Source organism: Meles meles, chromosome 19, assembly GCF_922984935.1.
Source record: "Meles meles chromosome 19, mMelMel3.1 paternal haplotype, whole genome shotgun sequence".
Taxonomy (NCBI): domain Eukaryota; kingdom Metazoa; phylum Chordata; class Mammalia; order Carnivora; family Mustelidae; genus Meles; species Meles meles.
Window position 1 is genome coordinate 56,350,133 of NC_060084.1, and position 12,227 is coordinate 56,362,359.

The following is a 12,227-nucleotide window of genomic DNA, read 5'->3' on the forward strand; positions in this document are numbered from 1 at the left end:
GTGGGGCTGATCCACGAGTCCCCATCTCACTAGACTTCTCCTATACCTGCCCTGTGGACTCCCCAAGACCTTCTGGCTACCCGCCTGGCACCTTTAGACCCAGAAGAGGGATAAAAAGTGAGCAGGAGTGCAGGGCCTCTGTTGGCCTCCATTTTGCTGAGGGGCACATCTCCCTTTGAGTGACACTCCTTGGAGTCCCAGCCTCCCATCCCAGCCCAGGTAACAGAGCCCTGAAAATATCATCAGGACACAGAATGGACAGGATTGGGCTCCTTACCCGAGACAGCAACCACAGGGGGTCACTGGGGTCCGACCACACCTGGGGGGTGTTGCTGTAATAGCCATAACATCTGAACGTCCACCTGAGGCTGGAGGTCACGGAGCCCACAGGGAAAAGGGCCTGGGTCCCCCCCCCCCCCCGGGGTCTCTCTGGGAGACAGGGTCCAGGAAGTCTGTCGCTCTCTTTCCTTCATCAGGACGAACCTGTCAAATCCTAACCATGAGCCACACTGGAAGGTCACGTTCCCTCCTGGGGTCACGACATGACTTGGCAAAGTGAGAGCTGGGGTTTGTTCTGCAATCCTAGGAGAGGAGGAGGGGGTGGTGTTAATTGGAGTTCAGACCCCCCACATTATCCCCAGGCTGGGCTGTGAGAGGGAGACACCTGAGAGCTGACCCCCTTCCTGCGGGCAGAGCTTCAGTCTGGGACTCTGAGTGGGCTCGCACCTGTCACCACCAGCTCAAGGGTGTCACTGAGCTCTGAACAGCCAGTGGAATTGAGAGAGTGACAGCGGTATCTTCCTGTATGTGTAACTCTATGTATCTGATGAAGAACTTGGCCTTGTCCCCAGGCTCCAGTGGCTTCTGTCTGTCCCAGGCCTGTATCTTTCCTTCTTTATGTAGGTGGTACTCCTGGGTCTCCAGGGCCCCCTGACAACAGATGGTCAGAGATGTCCACCAGGGGATTGCAAAGCCTGGTTCAGCCCAGATGATGGGTTTGAGGAGGGTTCCTGGAAGGACACAGAGGCTGGGACACAGACTTTCCCCACCCCCAGGACCCAGCTCTGCCCCAAACCCTCAGACATCCCGCTCGGTCAGCCCGGAACTTCTCTTCTCCCTCCCCTGCTGCCTGGTGGGTGACCCCTGTCTCCAGTTTGGAGATAGGACTGGGACCCCTGGGGACAGACACACCTGCCTGCACTCTGATCCTGGGGCTCACACTCAGCCTTGGAAGAGAGTCCCTGTGAGAGGTTTGTCCCAAATCCTAGCAGATCCCCTCCTCCCCATCAGCCTCCTGAGCCTGGAGTCTCCAACAGGGATAAAATTACAACCTTGAATGATTTGCAAAAATTATTGGGAGACATTAATTGGATAAGACCAGAAATTGGAATTCCTACTTATGCTTTGCAACATCTATTTGCCTCTTTAAAGGGAGATCCTAATTTAAACAGCCCAAGGACCCTATCAAAAGAGGCCCTTAAAAGAATTACAATTTGTTGAAAGCCAGATTCAATCAATGCAAATGGATAGAGTCCAACCTGAGATACCATTAGATCTTCTCATTTCTTATACCCCACATATAGCCACTGGATTAATTATTCAGGAAAAATTAATTATAGAATGGATTTCTCTCCAAAATAATACTGTTAAAACACTCACTACCTATACAGACCATATTGACAGTATTATGCAATTTGGAAGAAAAAGAACTCGCCAAATACAGGGATATGACCCGCAGGTTATTGTTCTGCCTTTGAATAAGACACAAATTGAAACAGCATTCCAAAATAATTTAAATTGGCAAATTGCCCTTATTGGCTTTCCTGGAAACTCTTCTTCTCATTATCCCTCTTTACCTGTTGTTTCCTTTTTAAAACATACTGCTTTTGTCCTTCCTACAATTACTTCTAAAAATCCAATAACAGATGACCCTACTTACTTTTCTGATGGCTCTGTCAAAGGCAAGCCCTGTTATAATGGTCTTACCTCTAAGGTCATATCTACTACTGGTCTCTCAGCACAGAAATCAGAATTAATGGCGGATATTACATTGTTTCAAGATGTTTCTTCTGCATTTAATCTGTTATCTTATTCTTTATATACAGTGTATGTTTTACAGCATATTGAAACTGCTACTATTTCTCCATCTGATGTCTCCCTCCACTCATTATTTCATCATTTACAATCCCTCATTCATCAGGGCTCTGCCCCTTTCTATGCTACTCATATCCAAAGTCATACCGGCCTTCCTGGGCCGTTAACCAAAGGTAATGAAATAGGTGATTCTCTTGTTTTCTCAGCTTTTCAGGAAGCTTCCGATTTTCACTCTCTTACACATGTAAACCAAAAAGGACTTCAACACAAATTCCCTATCACTTAGGAACAAGCAAATTCTATTGTCCACTCCTGCCCTTCTTGTGCTGCCATCAATCTGCCTACACAGCCAGCAGGCATCAACCCGCGAGGCATAACAGCCAATGAAATATGGCAGATGGATGTTACTGACATCCCTTCATTTGGGAAACAATCTTTTGTTCATGTTACTATAGATAAACATCTCGCTTCATATGGGCTACAGCTCAAACAGGAGAAACTGCTGCACATGATATCAGGCACCTCCAAGCTGCCTTTGCAGTCATGGGAATGCCCAAAGCTATAAAAACTGATAATGCACCTGCTTATGTTTCCAGTAAGCTTCAATCCTTCTGTAATTTATGGAATATTAAATATTTCACTGACATATAATCCTCAAGGACAAGGAATTGTAGAACTGGCTAATCAAATATTAAAATTATAGCTTCATAAACAAAAAGAGAAAATACAAATCCTCCTCAGGAAATATTAGCACAGCTTTTATTTACTCTTAATTTTTTGAATCATGATGATAAAAACACTGCAGCAATAGAAAGACATATTAGTAAATAAATACAAGACAAAACCTATCTTCCAATCTGGTGGAAAAACATTACTTCTAATCAATGGCTCCCTGGTAACTTAGTTACCTGGGGAAAGGGAAATGCACGTGTATTACCCGATGAGGCCGTCGAGTCCATGTGGGTGCCCTCTCATTTCATAAAGTTTCGTCATGAGTAAGAGGAAAAGATTCAGATTTGAACCGGTCCCACTGATCATCAGCTTCGAGGGTCTCACCTTAAAGAGCACTCGAATCACGATACCTGGGACAGATGGAGCAAAGATTCCAACTTGGAGCAAGATAAAGAAGCTGACCAAGAAAGCAGAGGAAGTTCTGGAGAATGAGCAGCGTCCTTTCACCCCTAACGACATGGTGGTAACTATGATGGCATTCATCATGGTAGCCGTAAGTCTTCCTGGATGTTATGCACAAATAAATAACTTTACTTATTGGGCTTATATACACAATCCTCCCCTGCTCCTTCCAGTAGAGTGGGGAGAAGATATAATACCAATTTATTTGAGTGCCTCAAAATGGGTACCTGGAATTTTGGATCCTAGATTGCCCCTATTGCCACTAGAGGAGGGCACAAATATTAATCTTACCTTAAGATAGCAGAATAGACCAATATGTATCAACAATCATTCCAGTTGTCTTATCCCTGATGATCAAAGATGGTTGGTGGTCTTTCCTACTGGTAATTATCTGACTGAAGCTCAGTTACATTTACTCTCCACTAAAGGATTCTTAGCCAATGAATATTGGGGTCCTAGCTATAGCACAGCAACACCCCCTATTCCTGAATGCACACTGACACAAATGTGGTCTGATGAGGGAATTCACCCTTTATGGGAGGATTGTCAAGCTCCTCACCCCAGTATTGTTATTAATGATTCCTATGGAATTGTATGGGACTGGTCCCCTAAGGGGGTGGCAGTCAACAATTGCATGGGGAGACCCTGCTCCTCTCATTGAAATTTAAAATGGCAAGTTTTTGAAGATCTCATTTTACCACAAACCTTAACCCTGGGAGATGCACCTCTGGCTGGCTTGGGCAAGGACTTTCGGTGCCATCCCCTTTTGTTAATTATCATAAAAGACAAAAGAATTTATGGAAGGTCACCATCGCTTTAAATCACATAAGAGTTTGGAAGGGCTTTTACATTTATCAGTCTAATCACTATGCATTCTCCTTTTTCCTAATGAAAGAAGAATGGGTAAAAGCTTGTGTTAGAGATCCCTATGTTTTTGTTATTGAAAAAATGACTATTGATCATAACAATAGAGAAATAAACTGTCCCAGATGTAAAATGTTCACCTGTGTGGATGAGAATGTTTATATAGACAAGTCTATCATTCTCAGAGATAGAAGAAGAATAGGCATCTGGTTACTGGTGAAACACCACCGTGTTTGGGAAAGCTCTCCAGATGTGTGTGTACTTTTAACTGGGTCCATAGAACAAAAAGATTTCTTGGGTTGCTTATAACAGCTATTTTAGGAATTATAGCCATTACTGCTACAGCTACCACCACAGGAATAGCCTTGCATCAAACTGTACAAACCACATAATTTGTACAAAAGTGGCATGAGAATGCTAGCAAAACTTGGAATCAACAAACGATCATAGATCAAAAATTAGATGAAAGTATCTCTGATTTAGAAGCAGCCATGATCATCAGAGAAATGCAAATCAAAATCACAATGAGATATCACCTCACACTAGTCAGAATGGCTAAAATTAACAAGTCAGGAAATGACAGATGCTGGCGAGGATGTGGAGAAAGCGGAACCCTCCTCCACTGTTGGTGGGAATGCAAGCTGGTGCAACCACTCTGGAAAACAGCATGGAGGTTCCTCAAAGTGTTGAAAATAGAACTTCCCTATGACCCAGCAATTGCACTACTGGGTATTTACCCTAAAGATACAAACGTAATTATCTGAAGGAGCACGGGCACCCAAATGTTTATAGCAGCAATGTCCACAATAGCCAAAGTATGGAAAGAACCTAGATGTCCATCAACAGATGAATGGATAAAGAAGATGTGGTATATATACACAATGGAAGATTATGCAGCCATCAAAAGAAACGAAATGTTGCCATTTGCGACGACGTGGATGGAACTAGAGGGTATTATGTTTAGTGAAATAAGTCAATCGGAAAAAGACAACTATCATATGATCTCCCTGATATGAGAAAGTGGAGATGCAACATGGGGGGTTAGGGGGATAGGAGAAGAATAAATGAAATGAGATGGGATTGGGAGGGAGACAAACCATAAGTGACTCTTAATCTCACAAAACAAACTGAGGGTTGCTGGGGTGAGGTGGGGTTGGGAGAGGGGAAATGGGGAGTGTATGTGCTATGGTGAGTGCTATGAAGTGTGTAAACCTGGTGATTCACAGACCTGTACCCCTGGGGATAAAAATACATTATATGTTTATAAAAAAATAAGAAATAAATAAAAATTTTAAAAGAAAGAAGCTGCCATAATATATATAGGAGATGGTCTTCAAAATATAAAGCTTCGACTTCACACTTTATGTGACTGGAATGTTTATTTCTTCTGTTTTTCTCCCCATGCCTATAATAAATCAGAAATATCATGGAGCAAGATTCGCTGTCGTATTATTAATCATTGTGGTGATATCTAGCTTTAGATATTAAATGACTTCAAGATACTACTCAAGGCATTACTCACTCATCATTAACAATCAGTTCCAGGAGTGAGTGTTGCACAAAGGATTAACGATATTCTGTCTAATTTAAACCCTTTACTTGGATCAAACAAACTGGTCTTGGTGTTATAGATGGGATGATTATTTTTTATTGCTATAATCTTTTTATGCTTAGTCCTCAGACCCACCCAAAAATCCCTCCAACGACTGATGGATCAAGAAGTTGCAAAATCAACTTTTCTACTTCTGCACAAACAAAAAGGGGGAAATGTAACTGTCCCTCAGAACAATGTATTACTTAAAATATAAGCGATGGGTGGTTTTTCTAGTTACCAAGCACATTTAGATACAGCCTCAAGAAAAACGCATACTGGCAACAGGCCTCTGGGGGAGAGGACAATATATGGCCTTGAAGCTGAGCAGCTGGGGATGCCCAGCTAGCTCAGGGCTGAACACAGCCTGCTTCATTTTTCCGTTATCTCCCCTTTCCCCCTGGAGAGCACCTGTGGCTTATTAGATAAGTCCTTTGAATGTGCTTGGTCAACTATAAACTTTATACTGCTTGACCAGACATATTCTGCCTTCCTTCTTGTTTATCTACAAGATATGTGACTAGTGTTTGGCCTTCTTCAGCTCTTCTGTTGATTACTGTCTATATCTAATAAAAGTGGGACTGAGGAGTTGTTCAGGGCAACAGTCTTTTCTACTGTTGTCCCCTGCTCCCTTTCTCTTGCAGCTGACTTGTTCGTGCCTCATTTTTCTCCAGTGCACCATCAGGAAGTGGTAAGAAGGGATTCAGGGTTGAATCCCTTAACACCCAGAGGGGGATTCCTCTCCTAGCACTGGAATCTTACACTCACACAAAGGGACGTGGATGCCAAAGGCAGAAACCGCTGCAGGCATGCCCACCTCGCCATGCCTAAGTCCCAGCGCAGCTATCAGAGGAACCTGTCTGGAAAATCAGGTGAGTGGAAATTCAGCCTTCCAACAAGGGTCACCACAAGAAGGAATCCTAACAACAAGAAAGAGTGCTACAAAAGACAACCATCATGCTCATTAAGAATGCTCTCACTGTATGCCTGAAAGTACAATGCTAGGAAGATACAGACTTATCTTAAGTGAAGGCTGTGTTTAAATGTCTGAGAGAAAAAGGAGGACCTTGACTTTTTGAGACAAGAGGCAATTGTAAAATGAATTAGAAATCCTAATGGTGGGGCACCTGGCTGGCTCAGTGAGTTAAAGCCTCTGCCTTCAGCTCAGGTCATGATCCCAGGGTCCTGGGATCGAGCCCCACATCAGGCTCCCTGTTCAGCAGGGAGTCTGCTTCCCTCTCTCTCTCTGCCTTCCTCTCTGCCTACTTGTGATTTCTGACTGTCAAATAAATAAATAAAATCTTTAAAAAAAAGAAACAACTGAAAAGCTAAACAGGAAGCTAGAACAAAATATTGAGGAATTTTTCCAGAAGGTGGAATATCTAGACCAGAAAAGGAAATTTCAGGCACTTAAGAGTAGAATGAGGAAGACCAAGGTCACAGGTAGCGAGTCAGAAAGAAAGACCTGATAATGTTGTCTGCCAACAGCCTAAGAGGTAAGTAGTTGAGCATTTTCCGCAGATGAGGAAAGATCATTTAAATGGTAATGGACACACATTTAAAAATAAAACCCATATCTTGATACTTCATAGTAAAATGCAGAAATCCAGGGTACATTAGCTTTCAAAATTCTACATTTTATCATACATTTCAACATGGTTCATGTTATTTGTGAATTTCACCTCAACTGGATAATATGCAATGAGGGCTGGTCTGGTCCACAAAAACTTCCTGAAACTCCTTCCGCGGAAAATGCAAATATCATTCATAAAATGAGATGCTCACTCAAAGGCAGAAACAGGTGTCAGAAGATACTGAAAAACATCACCAAGGAATTCATTATAGGGAGAATATTTTACACTGATCCAGGTTACTAGTGAGGGCGAACATGAGAACACTGGCAGGGACAGATTCCTTTGTTCTGGGACCAGGAGACATATCTGTCCTGTTGGGACTTCGGTGCCTTCACTCAAGTTACCATGTCAGGCTGTGCCTTCAGGAGAGATGGGGAGAAGCTGTGTGTTAGATCCTCAACCACTAGATGGCTTTTCTTCCAAACAGTTAGGTCTTGTCTTTCCCTCGGTGTGAAGATGTTAAGAAATATCTAGATAAAGAAAGACAACCATATCTGCCAGAGGAAATCCTAGCGGCGAATTCCAAAGTCTTCCATATCACTCAGTCCCTTCCAAACTTCATATAATTGAAAAAAAGTTTTTAAGTGTAATGTCTATTTTGAAAACTTGGTTTTACTAATAGAATGTACTTTTTAAAATTCAAATTCAATCAGCCAACATGCAGTACATCATTCATTTCAGATGTAGAGATTAGCTATTTATCAGTTGCATAGAACACCCAGTGTTCACTTAAAAAAATCATCAGGCTAGTTTGTTCTGGTGTGTAGAACAGGATATGACACTCCTGAGATCTGGGTTTTTTTTTTTTTTTTACTGTGTTAGGTTAGTGACCATACAGTACATTATTAGTGTTTAATGCAGTGTTCCAAGATTCATTGTTTGCGTATAACACCCAGTGCTTCATGCACTCTGTGACCTCCTGAATACCCATCACTGGGCCCACACATCCCCCACCCCCCAAAACCCTCAGTTTGTTTCTCAGAGTCTATAGTCTCTCATGGTTCATCTCCCCCTCTGATACCCCCCTTCACTTTTTCCTTTCCTTCTCCTGATGTCCTCCATGTTATTCCTTATGTTCCACAAATAAGCGAAACTATATGATAATTGGCTCTCTCTGCTTGACTTTTTTCACTCAGCATAATCTCCTCCAGTCCTGTCCATGTTGATGCAAAAGTTGTGTATTCATCCTTTCTGATGGCTGAGTGATTTCCATTGTATATATGGACCACATGTTTTTATTCATTTGTCTTTTGAAGGGCATCTCAGCTCTTTCCACAGTTTGGCTATTGTGGATATTGCTGCTATGAACATTGGGGATGCATATGGTCCTCCTTTTCACATCTTTTCACATTCTTTTACATCTGTATCTTTGGGGTCAATACCCAGTAGTGCCATTGCTGGATCATAAGGTAGCTCTATTTTTAATTTTTTGAGGAACATCCACACTGTTTCCTAAAGTGGCTATACAAGTTTGCCTTTCCACCAACAGTGTAGGAGGGTTCCTCTTTCTGTACAACTTCTCCAACATTTGTTGTTTCTTGCCTTGTGGATTTTTGCCATTCTAACTGGTGTAAGGTGGTATCTCAATGTGGTTTTGATTTGAATCTCCCTGATGGCTAATGATGATGAACATTTTTTCATGTGTATATTAGTCATTGGTATGTCTTCTTTGGAGTAGTGTCTGTCATTGTCTTCTGCCCATTTTTTGACTTGATTATCTGTTTTTTGGTGTTGAGTGTGAGAAGTTCTTTACAGATATTGGATATCAGCCTTTTTTCTGTAGTGTCATTGTGAATATCTTCTCCCATTCCATGGGCTGCCTCTTTGTTTTGTTGACTGTTTCCTTTGCTGTGCAGAAGCTTTTTACCTTGATGAAGTCCTAAAATTTTGTTTTTACTTTTATTTCCCTTGCTTTTGGAGACATGTCTTGAATGAAGTTGTTGTGGCCAATGTCAAAGAGCTTACTGTCTATAGTCTGCTAGATGTTCCATCTGTGTCACTTCTGAGTATGAATGAAAAGAAAGGAAACAGGATCTTGTAGAGGTGTCCACACTCCTATCTTCATACAGCTTTATTCACAATAGCCGAGATATGGAAACAACCATATCCAGCAATGGCCAACGATGGATGAATGGATAATGAATATGTTGAATATATACATATGAGCATTATTCAGTCATGAGAAAGAAGGAAGTCCTGCTGTTTGCAACAACAAGGATGGACCTCGAGGGCATTATACTAAATGAAATAAATCAGACAGAGGAAGACAAATACGGGATGATTTAATTATGGGTGGAATCTACAAAAGTCATCCTCGTAGAAGCAGACACAAAGAATGGTAGAATGGTGATGAGCAGGGGCAGCGTGGTGTGGGAAGCGGGGTAATGGTGGCCAAAGGCTACCAATTTCCAGGTATAAGATGACTATTTTCTGAGATGTCATGCACAGCGTTGTGATGATAGTTAATAATACTGTATTAAGTCTGAGAAAGGTGCTTATAGAACAGATCTTCAGTGTTCTCACCACAAAAAAAGGTAATTTTGTGATGTGAGGGAGTGTTAGTTAAAGACATGGTGGTAATCACCTTGCAGTATCTGTCAATCAATACCTTACACTTTAAATTTACGTGTTCATAAGGTGTGTTTTCAGTCCACAGCACCTCCCTTCCATTTCTTCCAGGCCTGGGTCTTCCAACTGAAGTGAGTGTTGTAGGCAGCAAACGGTTGGGTATTGCTTTTTTTTAATCCACTCAGATACCCTTATGTGTTTTGGTAATCCATTTACACTGAAAGTGGATATTGTTACGTGAAGACTCACCATTGCCCTCTGATTTGTTGTTTTCTAGCTTCTTTGTTTCTTTCTGACTCTTGTGAGGGGGGATTGGGATAGAGAGAAGAGATTCACAGGATGCCATATATGAGGAATTTGATGTAGAAATTCTACAGGAAAGGGGAGCCACTCCTTCCTCATGAGCTTTCTCCAATTGTCCCTCATTGGGGACGAATATGAGGCCTAATGGGATTGAATCCTACCTCTGAAGTGGCCAACACATCTTTATGGATGACCTTCAGCTCAGATCAGATTCATGGGAAACGACGAGGTCTGAAAGTCACATGAACCGATTTTAAATCCTTAATTGCATACCCTGTGTTCTTTAAGTGTTTGTTGAGAGACCCACCTTCTCACTTGAGACATGGCTCATTCTTTGGTCAGACTCGGGTGAGGGTGAGTAGATGGGGAACATATTTTGAGAGGACATCAATGCCAACATGTTAAGTATTTGCTACGTTTATTCAAGAATGACTTTGGTTGATACTCAAGATCTAGAGAAATTTGAGGCTCGCTCCATCCCACTTGAGGTGGAAGTGACCAGAATCTCAAAGATGGAAAGACACACACACACACACACACACACACACACACACACACACATCTGTGGGTATTCTCAGCAGGTGTGCTGTGGTTTGGCTCCTCCTCACATGGGAGGGACGACTGTAATCATGACTTCCTAACTTTGCATTCAGTGAATTCCCACAGGTGGCTTCAAGTTGGCCACAGAGCGAGTATTTTCACCAAAGAAATCAATAAAGGCCTTAAATCAGGAATTTTGCAAAAATGGCATTTTCTTAAAGCCAGTTGACCCACAGCTTGTGGTTCTCACTACACACACCGGATGCTAATCCCAAGTGATGATACCACTGGAGAAAGTGTATCATTTATCATGTGATGAAGAGGCAATGTCTTGTGGGTCCAGATTCTTTTTTTTTTCCATTTTATTTATTTTTTCAGCGTAACAGTATTCATTCTTTTTGCACAACACCCAGTGCTCCATACAAAACGTGCCCTCCCCATTACCCACCACCTGTTCCCCCAACCTCCCACCCCTGACCCTTCAAAACCCTCAGGTTGCCCCAACCTCCCACCCCTGACCCTTCAAAACCCTCAGGTTGTTTTTCAGAGTCCATAGTCTCTTATGGTTCACCTCGCCTCCCCAATGTCCATAGCCCGCTCCCCCTCTCCCAATCCCACCTCCCCCCAGCAAACCCCAGTTTGTTTTGTGAGATTAAGAGTCATTTATGGTTTGTCTCCCTCCCAATCCCATCTTGTTTCATTTATTCTTCTCCTATCCCCCTACCCCCCCATGTTGCTTCTCCATGTCCTCATATCAGGGAGATCATATGATAGTTGTCTTTCTCCGATTGACTTATTTCACTAAGCATGATACGCTCTAGCTCCATCCACGTCGTCGCAAATGGCAAGATTTCATTTCTTTTGATGGCTGCATAGTATTCCATTGTGTATATATACCACATCTTCTTTATCCATTCATCTGTTGATGGACATCTAGGCTCTTTCCATAGTCTGGCTATTGTAGACATTGCTGCTATAAACATTCGGGTACACGTGCCCCTTCGGATCACTATGTTTGTATCTTTAGGGTAAATACCCAGTAGTGCAATTGCTGGGTCATAGGGTAGTTCTATTTTCAACATTTTGAGGAACCTCCATGCTGTTTTCCAGAGTGGTTGCACCAGCTTGCATTCCCACCAACAGTGGAGGAGGGTTCCCCTTTCTCCACATCCTCGCCAGCATCTGTCATTTCCTGACTTGTTAATTTTAGCCATTCTGACTGGTGTGAGGTGATATCTCATTGTGGTTTTGATTTGTATTTCCCTGATGCCGAGTGACGTGGAGCACTTTTTCATGTGTCTGTTGGCCATCTGGATGTCTTCTTTGCAGAAATGTCTGTTCATGTCCTCTGCCCATTTCTTGATTGGATTCTTTGTTCTTTGGGTGTTGAGTTTGCTAAGTTCCTTATAGATTTTGGATACTAGCCCTTTATCTGATATGTCGTTTGCAAATATCTTCTCCCATTCTGTCAGTTGTCTTTTGGTTTTGTTAACTGTTTC

The 12,227-nt window shown here is 42.3% G+C and overlaps 1 pseudogene; it reads right to left on the reverse strand.

Annotated features, from left to right (window-relative positions):
- Positions 1-76: 76 nt before the first annotated feature.
- Positions 77-6,508, reverse strand: LOC123930612 (annotated as a pseudogene).
- Positions 6,509-12,227: the final 5,719 nt, after the last annotated feature.